We start from the raw sequence: 22,183 nt of genomic DNA, 5'->3' as shown, positions 1-22,183 counted from the left end.
TACACATCTGTTATCATGTAGACACACCTACACAAAAGTCGCAAAACCATCAAACTCCCTCTCACCACATCCTCATATTTATCTGTCATTCGTGTTTCCTATAACTACTGCATGTGGAGCTCTATGCTATGCTTCGAAGATGTCTCGTTTTTATATAATCCCAGTAAAAAAAAAATCTTTGTCGGATCTGATCAAGGTTATTCTAGGTCTGACCTTTGCTAGGTAGGGTCAGATGAGGAAGCTCAGTGTGGGACCATGCTAGATGTCATTGTATGGGGAACTCCGGCTGTGACGCCTGGAGAAAGAATTAAAGGGAAACCTAGAACAATGGAGAAAAAGCGGTGCTGTAGACCAAGGGGAATAGAATGATCTTGCTGTTGGTATGGGGGAAAGGGAGGAGGAAAGTTCTGTTGTAAGTACCAGGGGAATATGGAGGAAGTCTGTTACTATAGGAAGAATGGCTACCTATATACCTACCTATATCTACCTACAGCTACCTATAACTACCTTCCTACAGCTACCTACAGCTATCTACTTACACCTACCTATATCTACCTACAGCTACCTATAACTACCTTCCTACAGCTACCTACAGCTATCTACTTACACCTACCTATAACTACCTACAGCTACCTATAACTACCTTCCTACAGCTACCTACAGCTATTTAATTATACCTACCTATATCTACCTACAGCTACCTATAACTACCTTCCTACAGCTACCTACAGCTATCTACTTACACCTACCTATAACTACCTACAGCTACCTATAACTACCTTCCTACAGCTACCTACAGCTATTTAATTATACCTACCTATATCTAGCTACAGCTACCTATAACTACCTTCCTTCAGCTACCTACAGCTATTTACTTACACCTACCTATAACTACCTACAGCTACCTATAACTACCTTCCTACAGCTATCTACTTATACCTATCTATAACTACCTACAGCTACCTACAGCTATCTACTTATACCTACCTATAACTACCCACAGATACCTACAGCTATCTACTTACACCTACCTATATCTACCTACAGCTACCTATAACTACCTTCCTACAGCTACCTACAGCTATCTACTTATACCTACATATAACTACCGACAGATACCTACAGCTATCTACTTACACCTACCTATATCTACCTACAGCTACCTATAACTACCTTCCTACAGCTACCTACAGCTATTTAATTATACCTACCTATATCTAGCTACAGCTACCTATAACTACCTTTCTACAGCTACCTACAGCTATTTAATTATACCTACCTATATCTACCTACAGCTACCTATAACTACCTTCCTTCAGCTACCTACAGCTATTTACTTACACCTACCTATAACTACCTACAGCTACCTATAACTACCTTCCTACAGCTACCTACAGCTATCTACTTATATCTACCTATAACTACCTACAGCTACCTACAGCTATCTACTTATACCTACCTATAACTACCGACAGATACCTACAGCTATCTACTTACAGATACCTATAACTACCTACAGCTACCTATAACTACCTACCTACAGCTACGCACAACTACCTACCTACAGCTACCTACCTACAACTACCTACCTTCAGCTACCCACAACTACCTTCCTACAGCTACCTATAACTACCTACCTACAGCTACCTGCTTATATGGTGGCACTGAGCTGCCTGACTACTATTTGGGGGCATGTATAGGGCATTATGCTTACATCTAGTGTTGAGTCCTATGTTAATGTATTATTATTTTTTAGTTGTATGTGGTATTACAGCTTGTCTCTATTCACATCAATGGAACTGGGTTGTAATACTACACACAACCTGAGGACTGGGATGGAGCTGTTTATGAAAGAAAGTAGACATGCCTTTTTGAATCCTGGATAACTCCTTTAATAGGGTTGTCTAAAATTGGAAAAGAACAGCTACTTTGTTGCAGAAACAGCACAGCCACAGGAAAAGCAGAAGCTCTGGCCTGTATGTCTCTTTCTCTCGCTCTCTCTCTCTCTCTTTATATATATATATATATATATATATATATATATATATATATATATATATATATATATTGTGTGTTTGGGGGAGGGGGCGCCAGAAGACAGTTTCGCACAGGGCACCATCTACCCTAAAGCCGACAGGGACTTCCTTACCCTGATGTTACTGCTGCTGATTATTTTTTTTACCTGGCCGGTTATTGAAAAGCGGGAGGACCCCTCATGGTGACATAGCTCTCTCACACAAAAGAAATCACACCTCTCATTGTCAAAGGGAAAAAAAATTTAAATCTTGGTAACTATATAACATGGTATAATAGTGTGGCGACACCTGTGTTATATTGTTGGGCTATCTATGGGATATGTAATATGGTAATTTATTGTGTGCTGTTTTATAGCTGAAGCTGCTGCACAGTTATGTGTGTTAAAGATAACCGATGGTTAATAAAGCTACTTCAGTAAAAAAAAAAAAAAGTCATTGTCCAATCACGCAATGTTATGATTTGAATTGTCTGGTGAGGCTGGCGACCAACTGCCACCATCATTGGAAATGTAAACAAGTCTTGTGGCGGTTTGTGGTTGCTGAGGGGTAATTTTCTGCCCATTTGTCCTGTCACAGACGCCTGATGGACGGCACAGCTCCCCGGTACATCCCAGAACATCTACTGGTAAGTGTTACTGCTACACACAGCACAAAGGACAGTGGAGAAGAAACACTGATCATGGGGGGAGACTGGTCATGTAACATTTATCAGACTGATCTGTATAGGACATAGAGGACATTAGTAATGGCGGCCATGGAGATCTGTAAGGAAAAACTGTGATTTCCAAGACACGGCCATATAACACTGCAGGTTACAGGCTGCTGCCATTCAGATCATACATAGCTCTGTAATTTGGACCATCGAGTAATATGGGGTGTATGCAGCCTCCTAAATGACAGATTGTGCTGCTCTACACAGACTGGATATTAGAACGTATAGGGGGAGATTTATCAAAGCTTTAAAGTTATCATGAGCTATAGTAAAATGAAAGCTGAGCTGTGATTGGTTGCTATGGGAGACAGGGTTCCGAATTAGGGGGCTAGGGAGGGCCTGGGCTGGGAAGGGCGCTGGGAGGGTCTGCGTTAGGGGGATGGGGCGGGCTTGGGCTTGGAAGAAGAGGAGGAGTAGAAGAAGAGGAAGAAGAAGACTGGGCTGTGCCTGGGCTGGGAAGGGCGCAGGATGGGTCTGCGTTAGGGGGCTGGGGCGGGCCTGGGCTGGGAAGGGTGCTGGGAGGGTCCATGTTAGAGGGCTGGGGCAGGCCTGGGCTGCGAAGGGTGTCGGGAGGGTCCATGTTAGGGGGCTAGGGCGGGCTTGGGATGGGAAGGGCGCCAGGAGGGTCCGTGTTAGGGGGCTTGGGCAGGCCTGGGCTAGGAAGAAGAGGAAAAGAAGAAGAGGAGAAGAAGAGGAGAAGTAGAAGAAGGTGAGGAAGAGGAAGAAGAAGACTGGGGTGGGCATGGGCTGGAAAGGGCGCAGGGAAGGTCCGCGTTAGGGGGCTGGGGCGGGCCTGGGCTGGGAAGGGCGCAGGGAGGGTTCGCTTTAGGGGGCTGGGGCAGACCTGGGCTGGAAAGGGTGCCAGGAGGGTCCGCCTTAGGGGGCTGGGGAGGGCCTAGGCTGGGAAGGGCACCAGGAGGCTCAGTTTTTGGGGGCTGGGGTGGACCTGGGCTGGGAAGGACGCCGGGAGGGTCTGTGTTAGGGGGCTGGGGTGGGTCCACGTTAGGGGGATGGGCGGGCCTGGGCTGGGAAGAAGAGAAGTAGAAGAAGAGGAGAAAGAGGAAGAAAAAGACTGGGCTGGGCCTGGACTGGAAAGGGTGCTGGGAGGGTTCGCTTTAGGGGGCTAGAGCATTCCTGGGCCTAGAAGGGTGCCGGGAGGGTCAGTGTTAGCAAAGGACAGGTAAATTAAGGGTTGGGATGGGTAATCGGGCTAGGGTGGAGGGGCTTCCTCATGGTGCCTTCACCTTGACGTGGTGAGGGAGCTTGCGTGCTTCGGTGACCCAATGAGCTAAGCTGCCGGGAGTAATACTCCTGGCGGGGTCACCCGTGCCAGACAGGTCAATGGGGAGAGGCCAGACTAAGCAAGGCACCTGGAAGAAAGGTCTGGTATTCTAGAAATTGTAGAAAATTTTAAATACAATGGACATATACTATTGACAATACATCTAGCACTCTCACTACACATATCAGTCAGCAGGAACACCACACATATTGCTATTCTCATCTGCTTTTGTTGTTGTTGACTGATAAACCTTTTTATAGACAAGCAGGAGATGGCAAGACCCACATATAATATGCTCCCTATACACTATCACCTGAGATACTGCTTCCGCTGGTATATATATATAACCCTCATCAAACATAAGCTGCTCCCATACACTTGTTTCCCACCCTTACCCTGTTAATATTACCTCCTCCTCCTTTTATAAGTGAGGGACCTCATTCCAGCATCACCTCAGTAGAAACTCCCCATGTGTTCTGCGTCACACAGTGCCCCCACATATAAACAGTAGGGTTTAACTTTTTTCACATTGTAGTTGGCCACCCTGTTCCTCCAAATAGCAGATAATCCTCCTTTGAAAGACCAAACATTAAACATGTATATAGAGATCACAGTTTTTCAAAACTGGTTGAAGAGCATTGCTTTGGTTTAAGAGCTCCCTGTACTGGGTGGGAGCAGTAGTGGGGGAGGGGCATGGTCTGCATAGCGGGGTCCGTGTGTCCTTGTGTTTCCCATCCTCTTCATTACTGTACAGTAACTTATAATATCATGTATTCTGCTGTTTTTGAATGTTTGTTTCATCTGCCCTACATGTTATTCAGAATAATAAATCATTATTTTGGGGTGGAGGGGGGTAAAACCAATTGTCTGCATTTCTATGAATTCTTATGGGAAAATTTGCTTTGGTTTAAGAGTGGATTTGGATTACAAGCACAGTAATCCAAGGCACCACTGTATATATATAGTGGGCTTTCCTGTGTGACCTCCATTACACTGACATACAGGATGCTGGGAAAGCAGTATGGCCTCCATTATACACTGACATACAGGATGCTGGGAAAGCTGTATGACCTTCAGTATACACTGACATACAGGATGCTGGGAAAGCTGTATGACCTCCATTATACACTGACATATAGGATGCTGGGAAAGCTGTGTGACCTCCATTACACTGACATACAGGATGCTGGAAGCTGGGTGACCTCCATTACACTGACATACAGGATACTAGAAGAGCTGGGTGACCTCTATTACACTGACATACAGGATACTGGGAAACCTGGGTGACCTCCATTACACTGACATACAGAATGCTGGGAGACCTCTATTACACTGACATACAGGATACTGGGAGAGCTGGGTGACCTCTATTACACTGACATACAGGATACTGGGAAAGCTTGCTGACCTCCTTTACACTGACATACAGGATGCTGGGAGAGCTGGGTGACCTCTATTACACTGACATACAGGATTCTGGGAGAGCTGGATGACATGTAAGCTTTGGCGCCAGGGCTGGGCTTATCGCGGGGACGGGGCTTATCGCGGGGGTGGCGGGATTATCGGGACATATCCGGGTCCCCCCCTATGCAGGATTCCCCCACCAGATACTCACCTGTCGACCTGCAGCCTCCAGCTCCTCTTCTGGTCCCTCCGTCCTTTTCTGGCTTCCGGTGCAGGCAGCCACCTGTCATACAGAGGCCGCCTGCACAGGAAGCCTCTGTGTCTCCGCCCCGGCTGCTGCTTCTTTTAGCAGTGGGTGCATACGCACAGCTAAAGGTTGCTCTGGCCAGGGGATCTGTGGGCGCCCCATGCGGTGGCCCGGCTCGCCCGCCCCTAGAAACGGCCCTGAGGCAGCGGCTCGGCTGTGGGTAGCACTGTTAGTTTTTAATAACAAAAACAAATTATGCAGCCCAGGCGGCACACAGGCTAGTAATCTGGGCAACCCACCCGGCATTTGCCTGGTCTGCCAGATTGCCAGACCGGGCATGCCCCATCCCATCTACATCAGCTTGGACTAACCTGGGCTTTAGCGGATTGTAAAAAGACACGTATTACATAGACATTAATGATGAGCGAGTATTAGGGTACTCAATGGAACTCGTTACTCGGACGAGCATCTTGCGATACTCGAGGAAATCTCATCATCCGTTTCCAGTTTGGGTGCTGTTTCTCAGCCAATAAACATGCAGGAGACTCTTTGGTACATCCTGCGATGATGTGGGACCCATACATGTCGATATCAGCGATTGGTTGGCCAGATCAGATGACCCTGCCATATAAAACGCGCAGCTGGCAGTACTCGCTTTAGACGCATGCTGTGAGAGATTAGGGACAGAGCTGCTGCTGGTTAGGGAGAGTGTCAGTGTAGGATTTAGCGTTCCAGTAGGCAGGGAATATTAGCAATACAAACAAACAGCCCTTTTCAGGGCTTCAAATCGTTTTTTAATAGTATTACTACAGATTGCTGGCTGGGACTTGCAGTGCTGCTACCACAATTTCACCAGCACACTGTGGTGATCGGCTGCTGGCAGAAAGGGGACATTAGGTGTTGCATACAGCCCCCTAAGAAGTGCTCAGTGTACTCTTTTTTTATTTTGGGGCTGGTGGTCCTGCTGTACTACATTGGATTTCTGGGATTTGTAGTACACCTTTATAAAACTTTACTGCTCATTGTAAGGGGGTATCACAGGGTGTATCTAGGTCCAGCCACTACCAGATTGTACCGTACAGCCCCTCAAAACTTGTGGGAGCACAAGTATTTATCCTGATTTCTGTATTTCATACGCAAGGTCTATCTAAGTTCGATACTGTGCAGTGTCCATAAAATGGTGAACCCCAGGGGTAAGGGTCGAGGACGAGGGTGTGGGCTTCAAAGTGATGCCGTTGCCGGAGGCCGTGGTTAAGGGCAGGGTGACACAGCAGCACCTGTTGAGGAGGTAGCAGTGGCACACCGCAGACGTCCACTTCCTATCATCTTTGCCCAACTTACGGGGTCTCATGGTAGACCGATATTGAAACCGTAGCAGTGTGAACAGGTAATCACGTGGATAGCGGATAATGTGTCCAGTAACTTATCCACCACCCAGTCTTCCATGCAGTCCAGCCACGCTACCCAAGGGAGTGGAACCCTTGCTCCATTAGCTCAGCCTCCTTCCCCACAGCCTGGCCCCTCCAGGGAAAGAAGGGATTCAGATCCACCACCATGCTCCCAGGAACTCTTTTCTGGAGCAGTCGATCTGTCCCGATGCCCAAACTATGCAGGTCACGCAGTCAGTGGGTGATGAGAGTGGGGAATTGCAAGCGGGGTTAGAAGAGGTGTCTGATGATGACGATGAGACCCGGTTGTCAGACAGTGAGGTTGTTGTCATGGATGTAACTCAAAGTGAGGAGGAGAGTGAGGAAATGGAGGAGGAGCTGGTGGATGAGGACGAGGTGACTGACCCGAGCTGTGTGGATAAGCCTAGTGAAGACCGTGCTTCTGAGGGGGAGGCAAGTTCACCCGCAGGACCAGTTGGAAGAGGAAGAGGGGTGGGCAGAGGGAGAAGCAGGGGCAGAGCGAGTAGATCAGCAAATACTTTATAGAGTCAAACTCCTGTGGCCAGGGCTAGATGTTCCCAAGTCTGGAGGTTTTTTAAAGAAAGTGCGGATGATCGACGGACTGTAGTGTCCAACGTGTGCCATGCCAGGATCAGTGACTGCAAGTCGCACGCCTGCTTCTTCCCCTGTGTCACGTGCTGGCTCTGTCAGTCCCCCCGCCCAGGCCCCAGGCACAAGGGCCTCCCACCCTAAACGCACCCCTTCACCTCCACTATGCTCCACACCCCCCAGCAAGGTTTGGACAACTGTCCCTGCAGCAACTGTCCCTTGCCTCCATGTTGGCTATTGCTGGGCCTTAACTGGCATCCATGTTAACTACTGCTGACTACTGCTGTGCCTGCCCTTGCCTCCATGTTGGCTACTGCTGGGCCTTAACTGGCATCCATGTTGACTACTGCTGGGCCTTTACTGGCATCCATTTTGACTACTACTGTGCCTGCCCTTGCCTCCTTGTTGCTGGGCCTTAACTGGCATCCATGTTGACTACTGCTGGGCCTTAACTGGCATCCATGTTGACTACTGGTGTGCCTGCCCTTGCCTCCTTGTTGCTGGGCCTTAACTGGCATCCATGTTGACTACAGGTGTGCCTGCCCTTGCCTCCATGTTGCTGGGCCTTAACTGGCATCCATGTTGACTACTGGTGTGCCTGCCCTTGTCTCCATGTTGGCTACTGCTGGGCCTTAACTGGCATCCATGTTAACTACTGGTGTGCCTGCCCTGGCCTCCTTGTTGCTGGGCCTTAACTGGCATCCATGTTGACTACTGGTGTGCCTGCCCTTGCCTCCATGTTGGCTACTGCTGGACTTTAACTGGCATCCATGTTGACTATTGGTGTGCCTGCCCTTGCCTCCTTGTTGCTGGGCCTTAACTGGCATCCATGTTGACTACAGGTGTGCCTGCCCTTGCCTCCATGTTGCTGGGCCTTAACTGGCATCCATGTTGACTACTGGTGTGCCTGCCTTTGCCTCCTTGTTGCTGGGCCTTAACTGGAATCCATGTTGACTACAGGTGTGCCTGCCCTTGCCTCCATGTTGCTGGGCCTTAATTGGCATCCATGTTGACTACTGGTGTGCCTGCCCTTGCCTCCATGTTGGCTACTGCTGGGCCTTAACTGTCATCCATGTTAACTACTGGTGTGCCTGCCCTTGCCTCCTTGTTGCTGGGCCTTAACTGGCATCCATGTTGACTACTGGTGTGCCTGCCCTTGCTTCCATGTTGGCTACTGCTGGGCCTTAACTGGCATCCATGTTGACTACTGGTGTGGATTTGTGTGTAATTAGCAGTGAGATTGGTGTGTGTGACAAGGGGCGGAACCTGGTGGCAGCTCTGCAACTCGGCAGCCTCACACATGTACCATGCCTGGCCCACGTCTTCAACCTAGTGTTGCTGCGGTTCCTTAAAACTTACCCCAATGTGGCTGACTTGCTCACCAAGGTGCAGCGCATCTGTGCGCATTTCCGCAAGTCAACCAGTTAAACTAACCCCAACTGATACAGTCAAATTCAAAGTCAAATTCAAACTCAAAGCAACGGTGGGGGGAGAAGTGGGGAGTCACATGATGCAGGGAATGTTACCCCAACTGCTAGAGTCAAATTTATAGTCAAATTAAATTTACCTTCCTTGTCTTGTCCATTTCGAACCATATTATCTGTGGATGTCATCTTATCTTAGGGGTGTCCTCTGCCATCCTTTCACCAGTACCTTCTACCTTTTTTCGATGTTGTAGCCGTTTTGAAGGCAGGATTGACCAGGCCTTTCACCAGTAGGTTCTATCCTTCCTTGGATGTTGTAGTAGCCTTTTTGAAGGCAGGATTGACCGGGCCTTTGAAAAGTAGCTTCTATCCTTCCTTGGATGTTGTTGTAGCCTTTTTGAAGGCAGGATTGACCAGGCCTTTCATCGGTACCGTCTACCTTCCTTGGATGTTGTAGCCTTTGCGAAGGCAGGATAGACCAGGCCCTGGTGCAGAAGCTGAAAATGTACTTCCCATCTGACACAACTAGTGCCAGAGGACATAGTTCTGTGGGCCAAAGAGTGGGGGAGAGGAGCGGTGGAGCAGGCAGCTTGTCAAGGGGCAGGGGAACACTCGCCAAGGCCTTTGACAGTTTCATGGCACCGCAGCAAGACTATGTCAACCGTTACCAGTCTAGACAGAGTAGGTGGGAAGCCTTTAGAAGGAGGAGTACCTTGCTGACCATACCAACGTCCTTACCGATCACTCTGCTTCCTACAACTTCTGGGTTTCAAAGCTGGATACGTGGCCCAAATTGGCGCTTTACGCCTTGGAGGTGTTGGCCTGCCCTGCCGCTAGCGTGTTGTCAGAGCGGGTCTTCAGTGCAGCTAGTGCCATCATCACTGATAAGCACACCCGCCTGTCAACTGACAGGCTGACGTTTATAAAAACGGATAAAAATGGATTTCACCTGAATTCAACTGTCCACCCGGGGAAAGCAGCTCAACATGAAGATTCTTGGAATCTCCTCTCCTCCTCCTCGTCCTCCTCTTCCTTCAATTCTCAGCCAACTGCCAAGTCTTCTTCCGCCATGCAGGGTCTGGCCTAATTATTGGGAGGCTCAATTGCTTCCTCACTCACTTCTAAGGGTTCCCTGTTCCTTACTGCCATGCTCTGACTTCACACTACGTCTGCGGAGGAGCGGGACTGGTTGCCGGAGGCCCGCTGATCACACCCCCGCCAACCAGCCAGCTGTTTTATTTTTTTTTTGGTCTAGCCGTGGCCGGGGCCTCACCACCCCTGGTCGAGAGGCATCAGGTGTACCCTTGATGGTGACTGACAGCTGGCCTAGCCAATTAGCTGTCAGCACCCGGGTTCATTTCCACTAAATATCCCAGCCCCTGGACTCGCTGCAATTTTTGGGTGGGCTCACTTGCTTCCTCACTCACTTTTAATGGTTCTTTGTGTGCTCAATGCCATGCAGTGTCTGGCCTAATTTTTGGGAGGCTCACTAGCTTCCTCACTCACTTTTAATGGTTCTCTGTGTGCTCACTGCCATGCTAGGTCTGGTATAATTTTTGGAAGGCTGACTGACTACCTCTTCTACCTTGTTCACTCTGTTCTTACCGCCATGCTGTGTCAGGCAAAATTTTTGCTGGTTTATGATATGATACCTCTGTTTTAATGGTTCACTGTGTTCTCAAATTCCAGGGCCTCTTAAGAAGAATGTATTGTTCTTTGTGTCCTCACTGCCTGACGTCACACTACGTCTGCAGAGGAGCAGGACTGGTTTTCGGCGCCCCCGCCAATCAGCCAGCTGTTTTATTTTTTTGTCTAGCCGTGGCCTCACCATCCCAGGGTCGAGAGGCATCAGGTGTACCCTTGATGGTGACTGTCAGCTGGCCTAGCCAGTTAGCTGTCAGCACCCGGGTTCGTGTCCACTAAATATCCCAGCCCCTGGACTCACTCCAATTTTTGGGTAGGCTCACTTGCTTCCTTACTTACTTTTAATGGTTCTCTGTGTGCTCAATGCCATGCTGTGTCTGGTCTCATTTTTGGGAGGCTCACTAGGTTCCTCACTCACTTTTAATAATTCTCTGTGTGCTCACTGCAATGCTAGGTCTAGTATAATTTTTGGAAGGCTGACTGACTTCTACCTTGTTCACTCTATCCTCACCTCCATGCTGTGTCAGGCTGAATTCTTAGCTGGTTCATGATATGCTACCTCTGTTTTAATGGTTCCCTGTGTTCTCACTGCCTTGCTGTGTCAGGCTGAGTTTTTAGGCGGTCCATATGCCTACCTCTGTTTTAACCTAGGCTGTTGCACAGAATTAGGCATAATGGTGCCATTAGGCAACCTCAGAGGAATGCATACATGCTGCCCCTGCTGTTTCCTGTCCATTTCCATTGTGTTTCCATCAATTTATGAGGTTGACAGGTTTTCACACAACCTTCCCTCTACCAAACTTGAGTCTTCTGCAAAAAGCTTGAGTCTCCCATTGACTTCAATGGGGTTCGTTACTCGAAACGAGTACCCGAGTATCGGGAAATACTCGTCTCGAGTAACAAGGACCCGAGCATTTTAGTACTCGCTTATCACTAGTAGACATGTATCTTGTAGTCTTTGCCTCCCTTGTACTTTTTTTTTTGTTTGTTTGTTAATTCTTTATTTTAAATATATATCACATTACAAATACTCATCAATACAAAAAATACCTTTTCCCTTACAAATATCATACATAAAATACCCCTTTTTATAACAAACAATGTCAAACCCCCCTACCTCCCCCCCCCCCCTATCCCGATCTGTCAGGGTCTCACCATAACCTTGCAATTTATCATATTTCTTTACACATTGCTCCCACATCCTCACTGTTGGAACTACCGATGACATCCAATTTCTAACTATTAACAATTTTGCATAGAATAGCCATCTCACAATTTTACCTTTTACCTTCCTCCCCTTTGATATCTTCGTAGTATCTCCCAAAATTGCCACCTCCGGTACCGGCTCCAAAACAAACTCTACTTCTTTCAAGATTATCTCTATTATCTCCCGCCAGAAATGTTTCAACGCACCACATGTCCATATCATATGAACAAATCCAGCTCCAGAACTCCCACACCTAGGACAATTGTCATTGCTTCTTCTCTTTATTCTATATAAGAAGGTTGGCGTGTAGTATATACGATTAATGATGTTGAATTGAACAACCCTATGATCTCCTGACTTAGATACTAACTTAATATTTTTCGTTATGTCCATCCACTGACTTTCTTCTAATTGACCTTTCTCTCTATGCCACTTCTCTCTATTTCTATACCATATCTCTTCTTCATTATTCAAGTATTCATATACCACTTTAAGCTCTTTCTTTTTAATCTTTTTACTTCTTATATTCTCTATTAGTACATGTGATCCAACAAAAATCTTACCATTCTCTCTCAAAGGGGACATCAGGGCATCTTTTAATTTAAAAAACTCAAACCAACTCTGGGACCTAATCTTGTACTCCGTTTTAACCTCCTCCCACGACTTCACCCCTCCTCTCTTAGCTCTGATGTCTTCCACTATATTAATCCCAGCAGTCTGTAAAGCTCTTAATATCCCAATCTTGTTTACTTCTGGCAGCTTGTAATTACTCCAAAGAGGTGCGAAATCCAATACCCCTTCCAAATGTAAACACTTTTTAAGTTCGTTCCAAGTTTTAACTAAAGAATTTATCATTACATTCCCCTGAAATATTTTCTCCTCTAAACACCCTGTTTCTAAGATCTGGAAGATATCCATATGCTCATACTTCTTATTAAGATCTATGGAGTTCAGGAGATGATTATGTTCATTCTTTATAAACCAATAGACCTGTGATGCGAGGAAATACTTTTTTATATCTGGGACCCCCAGTCCATCCTTATCAATTGGCGGGTACAACCTTTCCAATTTCAGCCTTACTCTTCTTCTTCCCCAAATAAGAGCGTTAAACAGTGCTCTAATTTTCCTCATCTCTTTATCTTCAAGCCAGACTGGTGCTGCCGAAAATAGATATAGCAATCTTGGGAGAACCACGGATTTCAACAAAATAATTCTATCTGCCCTTGATAACGAAAATTTCTGCCATATATTTATCTTCTTCTCAATTGTGTCTATAGTTTTCTTTATATTCAAAACATTAAATTGCTGAGTATCTCTACATATCTGAATCCCCAGGTACCAAAAACATTCTGTCCGACCCAGTACATGCACATAATCCATTGAAATCACATACTCTGGATTGAGGGGCATCAACACTGACTTTTTCCAATTAATCGACAGCCCAGAATATTCCCCTAACTCTTCAATATATGACATTACCCTTGGGACCGCCTCTACAGGGTTTTCAATAAACAAAAGCAGGTCGTCAGTGTATAGCGAAATCCTGTCCCCTCCTCCCCTCGCCCCAAAACCCTCTATTTTGGGTCAGACCTGATCTTGATAGCCAATGGCTCAATCCCAAGGGCGAAGAGAAGAGGGGAGAGGGGACAACCCTGCCGCGTACCTCTGCTAAGATTGAAAAAACTGGATACCTCTCCATTTACTCTGACTGCGGCTCTTGGTTTTTTATATAAAAGTCTAACCATGCTTATAAATTTATCTCCAAATCCAAACTTCCTCATAGTCTCCCATAAGTATTCCCACTCCACCCTGTCAAAAGCCTTAACAGCGTCCAGTGACAGGATGGAGTGGGAACCTGGCTCTTTTACTGATTGTATATTTTCGTATAATCTCCTTATATTAAACCTGGGCATTCTACCGGGTACAAACCCCGTTTGATCTTCATGAATTACCATATTTATAATTTTACCCAACCTCACCGCCAGCACCTTCGCATAGACCTTTGCATCGGGATTAAGGAGGGAGATCGGTCTAAATGACTCCACTTCCAGTAGGTCCTTCCCGGGTTTTGGTATTAGACTTATAATTGCCTCCCCCATTGACTCCGGTAGTTCCCCAACCTCAATAGATTTTTCAATTATTTTATACAACCCTTTGACTAATACATCCCTGTGTGTTTTGTATATTTCATATGGGATACCATCACATCCCGGGGACGAATCTCCCTTTACTCTATCCAATGCGTCATAAAGCTCTTCTAACAATATGGGGGCCTCTAATTCTTCTCTATGTTCAGTTTTTAGCTGCGGAAACTCCAAACTATCACAAAAAAATTTCAAGCTATCTATACTTTTTTTATTCTCAGTTGTGTATAAAGTGTGAAAGTAATCTTTAAATTCTTCAGTGATTTGTGATGTATGGTTAGTAATTTCCCCATTCCTCCCTTTTATAGACGTTATTCCCTTATTGTTTCTTTGATTTTTAATCAGCGCCATTAAGCTCTTGTTTGGTTTCCCGGCTCCCAGAAATCTCCTCTCCTTCGTAAAGGAGAGTTGATTTCTGGCCTTTTCTAGCAGAAACATATCCAACTCCTCCTGACATCCCCTTAATCTCTCCTCCCACTCTAGTGTCCGTGTTTTCCTAAACTCTAACTCTGTGTCTTTAACTCAACCCCTAAATTCTCCTCTTCCTTCCTAAATTCTTTTTTTAATTTACAAATAATTCCATAATATTTCCCCTTAACTATTAATTTCATTGCTTCCCAAACCATAAATTCCGGTGCCGATCCCCAATTTATTTCCCATAAATCTTTAAATTCTTTATCCAAATCCTCTTTTCCTTTAATTAAATTTATCCAATGTGCATTTATTCTAATCTGTCTTGATACTGTACTCCCTTTCTTCCCGAATTCTACTATTATAGGTGCGTGATCTGAGATGCATCTCTTCAGGTGCTCCACTCTACAAATTAATCGTGCCATTGTGTTATTACAAATTGCCATATCTATCCTGGACATTGTTCCCGCAGTTTTATTCCAACATGTATACTCATTCTTTTCCGTATTTCTATCCCTCCATATGTCTTGCCAGCCCAACTCTTTCATCAGTCTCCAAAGGGTTGTATGTCCACCTAATCCCTCCCACCTATATTTCCTGGTTCTATCTGTTAATTCATTCAAAACCATATTATAATCTCCCATCACCAACATTGGACATTCTTCCTTGGTCTTGCAATAATTAAACAATTTTTCCAGGACCAGGGGTCTAAATGGGGGGGGTATATAGATGAATGCCAATATACATGTAATTCCTTCTACTGAGCAATGGAGAAAAACATATCTCCCCTCCGGGTCAACTCTACTATTCAAAAGACCCCAATCAAAACTATGATGGATCAGCACAGAAACACCTCTCGCATAGTTCGAGTATACCGAATGATACTGATGTGATGACCATAATTTACTTAATATTCTTGTGTTCTCCACTACCAAATGCGTCTCTGTTAAGCACACTATCGCGGGGAGATAAGCTTTCAAATAATTAAACACCGCCAACCTCTTAACTCTGTCAGACATCCCTCTGATGTTCCATGCAACCACCTTTATCATCTTATGTTTTTCTTTTTGTCACATGGAACACCAGAGGGCCCAAAGGAGCAAGCAGGAATGGGAAAACAGCAAAAGAAAAGAAAAAAAAAAAACAAAAGAAAAAATAAATACAACTGAAGTAAAGAGATCCCCAACAGATCTTCTCACCCATCTTCCCCCCCTTCCCTCCCTCCCTCCCATCCTTCTCCCCCCCCCCCCCCCCCTCCCCCTTTTGGTATAGGGTATCAACCCTGCTACCTCTTATCTAGAGCACATTATCTAAGCAGGACCGTGGCTATTTACAAAAGACAAACCAATTTCTTATCTAATCCCTACCCCCTCCATCCATTTATCAACCTCCTCAGGGGTTTCAAAGAACCAACTCTTTTCAGCATATATAATCTTGAGTTTGGCAGGAAACATTAACATATACTTGATCTTATTGTCTCTCAAACGTTTCTTAACATGTATAAAGGACATTCTTTTTTTCTGTGTTTCAAATGCATAATCTGGAAATAACATTACTTTCCCGTTGTTATATTTTATATCTTCCAGTTCTCTACCTTTTCGCAAAATAACTTCCTTATCTTGATAACACAGAATCTTAACAATTATGGCCCTTGGCCTACTACCAGGTGGAGGAGTTTTGCTAGGAACTCTGTGTGCCCTTTCTACACAAAACATACTGGACAGGTTTTCTTTACCTATTATTTCTAGTAACCAATTTTGTACAAATTCCACAACGTTTCTTCCCTCCACACCTTCTGGCATACCCACGATCCTAAGGTTACTTCTTCTATTTCTGTCCTCCATTTCAGTTACTCTGGATTTCAATTGCGAATTTTCCGTCACCACTGTACTCACTTCACCTTTCATTATTTTCATCTCATCCTCTAAGCTGCTAATTCAATTTTCAGCCTCCTCAAACCTTTCTCTAAACCTGTTCAGATCGTTTCGCACAATAGAGATCTCTGTACTTATACTTCCCACCTGGACTGCTAGTCCTGCAATTGAGCTGTCACACTTTTTAATAGCTGATAGTACCTCTCCCAACCATTCCGGAGGCTCCTGCATTTTTCCCTCTTCCGCCTCTTTAACAATTGGCTCCTGAGTTTCCTCATTGTTTCCATTTAGTGACAACCTCCCCTTACTGGCTATAACCGGTGAACCAAATATCTTATCCAATCTCCCGGCCACCTTCTGATCTTTTATTTCTCTAGCTGGACTACCCCCCTTTGTTGATTTGGGCGCCTTTTTCATTTTCTTCCTTCTACCTGACCTTTTACCTATCCTGCCAAACTGATATTCTCCACTCTTATCTAATCCTACTTGCTAATATCAATCTATACCGATTTAATATGGCAAGCTGAACCACATGTGTGAAAACCTGTAAAAAAAAGACGAGTTAGGTATACAAAATGATTGCTTCCCCCATACGCCGCCTGTCGGGTTTCCCCTCAAGACTGTAAAGGCAAACAGATTAAACAATTCCTTCACTTAGATACAGCCCAAATGGCAATATACTTATAGTTCACCAGTTTGTGGTAAGACACTGCAAAGGGACCTTATCCATACACTTTTAGGCCAGGTTCAGACGCTGTAAGTGTGCGGCTGTATTTGCGGCTGTAATTGTGCGGCGGTATTTTTGGTGGTTCATGCGAACGCTGGAAAGTATAGGATATACGGCTGCACAGTGCACACTATGTCTGAATCTACGGCCCGATCGTAAACGGACCCGTAAAAAATGAACAAGACCATTGTTTGCGGCTGAATATGCGGCCACGGATTGACAGGCGGTCCGTACGGAGTACTTCAAAAATAGCCGGCAATGATGCCGAATGCCGATGCCTCTAATAGTTAATATATTAAATTACTATATTAAATCACATTTTCTTTGTAATAAAGACACTTTCGTTGTTCAATAATTTATTTCTAACGAATCCATCATTTTGCGATTAAATATACTCTTAAAATAAATAGATATATAAATAAATGTATATTTATCTATATATTTATTTTTTGACAGTATATTGAATTGCACAATGATGGATTCGTTAGAATTAAATTATTGAACACCGAAACTGAATTTATGTCCACGAAAATGTGTTTTATTAATTAAATATTAATTAGTACAGGAAGCTCCACAAGCCGTTAATTCATATTCCCGGCAATAGAGCATTCTGTACTAATCATCACTTTACTTTAATTAAAACATCAAATGTTTCTTCTAATTATGTTATGACAATAGCATTATTAGAAGAAACATTTAGAATTATATGTGCGCTCAGCTGATTGGCTGATCGGCTCAGCGCACATATAATGAGCCGGTCCGCAGCACAGTGACTTCATTGTGCTGCGGACCAGCGAAGAGGACACATCGGGGTGAGTATAGAGCTCTCCCCACCCCCTCCCCAGCACTGCACCCCTCCCAGCAAGGAAGGGGGGTCACTTAACCCCTTCCTTGCTGGGATGGGTGCAGTCTGGCATCAGTCTGGCCCCCAAGGGGTTAAGGGGGATGCAATACATCCTCCCTTAACCCCTTGGGGGCCAGACTGTAAGCAGCGATCTGTAAAGATGCTGCATACTGTAAGGAGCACAACACCGCTCACAATGATGGGTGTTGTGCTCCTGTTTGTGTTTTTTTTGTGTGTTTCTCCCTTTTTGTTTTTCAGATATCGGTATCCTGGGGATTACGTCGGATTACATGGACTACGTCGATGACCAGCGGTTGTTGTTTTAATTTTTTTAATAAAATGGTCAATGAGGGGTGTGGGGGTGTTTTTATTTGAATTAAAAAAAAAATTAACTTGTGTCTTGTCTTTATTTCTTTACTTTATAGACTTAGTAGTGGAAGCCGTCTAATAGACGGAATCCATTACTAAGTTGGGGCTTAGTGTTAGCCGATATAAAATGGCTAACACTAACCCCCTATTATTACCCCAGTACCCAATGCCACCAGGGGTACTGGGAAGAGCCGGGTGCCAGTGGTCCCGGAGCGTCAAAATTGGCGCTCCTGGACCGGGCGGCAGCAGGCTGGTAAGATTTAGGCTGGGGAGGGCCTAAACCAATGGCTCTTCCCACCCTGGTGTTACCAGGCTGCTGTCGTTTGTTTTTTAACCCGGCTGGTTATAAAAATAGGGGGGACCCTATGCGGTTTTTTTTTTAAATAAATAAATAATTAAAAAAAAAACGCATAGGGTCCCCCCTATTTTTATAACCAGCCGGGTTAAAAACCAAACGACAGCAGCCTGGTAACACCAGGGTGGGAAGAGCCATTGGTTTAGGCCCTCCTCAGCCTAAATCTTACCAGCCTGCTGCCGCCCGGTCCAGGAGCGCCAATTTTGACGCTCCGGGACCACTGGCACCCGGCTCTTCCCAGTACCCCTGGTGGCATTGGGTACTGGGGTAATAATAGGGGGTTAGTGTTAGCCATTTTATACCGGCTAACACTAGGCCCCAACTTAGTAATGGATTCCGTCTATTAGACAGCTTCCACTACTAAGTCTATAAAGTAAAGAAATAAAGACAAGACACAAGTTAAAAAATTTTTTTATTCAAATAAAAACACCCCCACACCCCTCATTGACCATTTTATTAAAAAAATTAAAACAACAACCGCTGGTCATCGACGTAGTCCATGGAATCCGACGTAATCCCCAGGATACCGATATCTGAAAAACAAAAAGGGAGAAACACACAAAAAAAACACAAACAGGAGCACAACACCCATCATTGTGAGCGGTGTTGTGCACCTTACAGTATGCAGCATCTTTACAGATCGCTGCTTACAGTCTGGCCCCCAAGGGGTTAAGGGAGGATGTATTGCATCCCCCTTAACCCCTTGGGGGCCAGACTGATGCCAGACTGCACCCATCCCAGCAAGGAAGGGGTTAAGTGACCCCCCTTCCTTGCTGGGAGGGGTGCAGTGCTGGGGAGGGGGTGGGGAGAGCTCTATACTCACCCTGATGTGTCCTCTTCGCTGGTCCGCAGCACAATGAAGTGACTGTACTGCGGACCGGCTCTTTATATGTGCGCTCAGCCGAACAGCCAATCAGCTGAGCGCACATATAATTCTAAATGTTTCTTCTAATAATGCTATTGTCATAACATAATTAGAAGAAACAATTGATGTTTTAATTAAAGTAAAGTGATGATTAGTACAGAAAGCTCTATTACCGGTAATATGAATTAACGGCTTATGGAGGTTCCTGTACTAATTAATATTTAATTAATAAAACACATTTTCGTTGAAATAAATACAGTTTCTTTGTTCAATAATTTAATTCTAACGAATCCATCATTGTGCAATTAAATATACTGTCAAAAAATAAATATATATATAAATATACATTTATTTATATATATATTTATTTTAACAGTATATTTAATTGCAAAATGATGGAATCGTTTACATTTAATTATTGAACAATGAAAGGGACTTTATTACAAAGAAAATGTGTTTTATTAATTAAATATATTAACCATGAGAGGCATCGGCATACTGCAGAGGATCGCAAACCCCGGTAATAGCGATTCATGTAAACTGTGTTCCCTGCTTTCCCAGATGCATCCAGAGGTGTTTGCATCACTTTCTTAAGATTTTATTTGTTATTTTTAGTTGAACCAGATTTCCAAGTAAATGACCGTATGTTTTGAGCCGCATGTCTATTTTTTCCCACGGCCGCAGTTTCACCCGCACATTTACAGCCGCATAAAAAATACAGCCGCACAGTTACATCGTGTGAACCTAGCCTTAAAACAGAAAAAAGTCGACTTCTCAGTCTCAAAAAAAAGGGGTTTACAATCCTTAATTTTCCGGATAGAATTACTGCAAAGGAAGACACATTTTCATGCGGAAAAAAAAAACAGTTCTTGGAAAAAACATATAGCTCGCAAAAAAGATTGCCCACTGTGTTTATCCAGAAAAGAAATCCTGATATTAGAGCATTTGTCAGACAGTTCTGATTTTCATTTGTCAAACCATACTCTGATGATTAGTAAGTTAGTACATTAGTGCATTGCAATCTCTGCCAAATACTGGAAAATGCCACAGTCACTCAAGACCTCACAGATTTTAGTTAAAAAAGTTAGTATAAGGTAAGGCAAGGCTAGCGGCTACTAAGCAACATAGAAGGCACTCTTTCAGTCACAGCTCTCAAGGTCTGGGTTATATCATAGATACTATTTATTACCCTCCTATGAGCCGATGCCCAACACCTCTCAGGGAAGCTTCTCTTCGGTTGCTTACTGCTCCCTACTTGCTCCGCTCCTTCAGTCAGTGCTGCACATGTCTGCCTCCAGCCAGAAACCTCCGTCAGCTTACCGGACCACCTTCCTATGGACGCCGTCAAGCACCGCTCTCACTAGCGCCGACCGCGTCCCTGCTAAAGGCAGCCCTTCACCTCCGGAGGGCTCGGCTAGCTTTACACATCGGAGCCTACGCACTCACAGGGATCCCAGTAAGACCGCACGAGTCCCGCACTTCTCAATCCCTTGCCGTGGATACTCCACTGTGCCTTTCACTCCGGCTCGTCCTCCGCCATCAACTACAGAAAGATCAACACAGGAGCGGCGCCACTCTCAACTCCAAAGCCGCCAGCTCTACTCCTGGGCGAATCGTGCCCGCAAACCCGCACCGCTCTCTCAGATAGCCGACCTTATGGTTCTCAAGCCCATCAGCATTAGGGAAGGGTAATCCATCCACGCCACAGTCCTGCTAGACAGCGTGACGCTCACTCACGCTTCATGCTCCGCCCCCCAATAATCCCTTTCCTCCCTTGTACTTTAAACTATCAAAAATTCCTCCACAGAGGCAATTCCTCCCCAGCCCTCATTATAATGCACAGCTACAATAACTTGTGACAGTAAAGGAAACAAAGTCAATGAAAACATCTCCTACAGGAAATGGACTCAATGACAAAAAAGTAAAGCATCCAGATACAAATGTCAGATATGTAAATGATTATAGGTCTGGTCTGATTAGACAATAGGTCTTGCCACAAGAGGCAAAACCAGAGGACCGTGTAGACAGCAGGCTCAGGCGTGTCCCAAAGTTAAACTATTTAGGTAGCAGGTCCACACCTACTAGATGTTACAGTATAGATGACTACAAAATGAAAGAGAACATGTTATTGTTTTCAACTGCACCCTCAAAGTAAACCAGTGAATCTTTATTATATGCTTCAGGCATGTCTTTACCTGCATAGTGGATAGAGTGGCATGTCCTCCACAATTATGTTTTCCCCATGGTGGTAAGGAAGAACTACTATGAGACCTGTCCAATGGAGATCCTGACAGGTTTACAAGATGTATAAGTACTAAGTACAACTCAAAACACAGAAATAGCCATTGAGGGGCTGAATGTGCCCCAGGTGCTAGATGGCAGCCTAAAGGTAAATGCATAAGGGGACCCTCACTCTTGAGATAGGTGTCCAATTAAGAATTAGGCTCTCCGGGGCATGCATGTGTTCTCAGAGTGCAAAAGGGGGAAAACAGTATAATACCACTTTAGGACCCTAATGCACACATCTCCTCTGTTTCTGCTCAGTGCTGCAGTGCCAGGGGCATTATTACTAAGTAGGGACACAGGGGGCATTATTACTGCATGGTGGCACAGGAGGCATTATTACTGCACGGTGGCACAG

At 45.1% G+C, this 22,183-nt stretch overlaps 1 protein-coding gene across 3 annotated transcripts in view; it reads left to right on the top strand.

Annotated features, from left to right (window-relative positions):
* Positions 1-2,516: 2,516 nt before the first annotated feature.
* Positions 2,517-22,183, top strand: part of LOC138769208 (suppressor of cytokine signaling 3-like) — a 106,670-nt gene continuing 87,003 nt past the window's right edge. For all 3 annotated transcript variants that reach the window (XR_011359223.1, XM_069947508.1, XM_069947507.1), the window contains exon 1: positions 2,517-2,661. The gene's annotated coding sequence lies outside the window, so the exon portion shown is untranslated. The remainder of the gene's footprint in view (positions 2,662-22,183) is intronic.

This window comes from Dendropsophus ebraccatus, chromosome 12, assembly GCF_027789765.1.
Source record: "Dendropsophus ebraccatus isolate aDenEbr1 chromosome 12, aDenEbr1.pat, whole genome shotgun sequence".
NCBI lineage: Eukaryota > Metazoa > Chordata > Amphibia > Anura > Hylidae > Dendropsophus > Dendropsophus ebraccatus.
The sequence above is the reverse complement of the archived record's forward strand: the minus strand, read 5'-3'. Positions and strand labels throughout refer to the sequence as shown.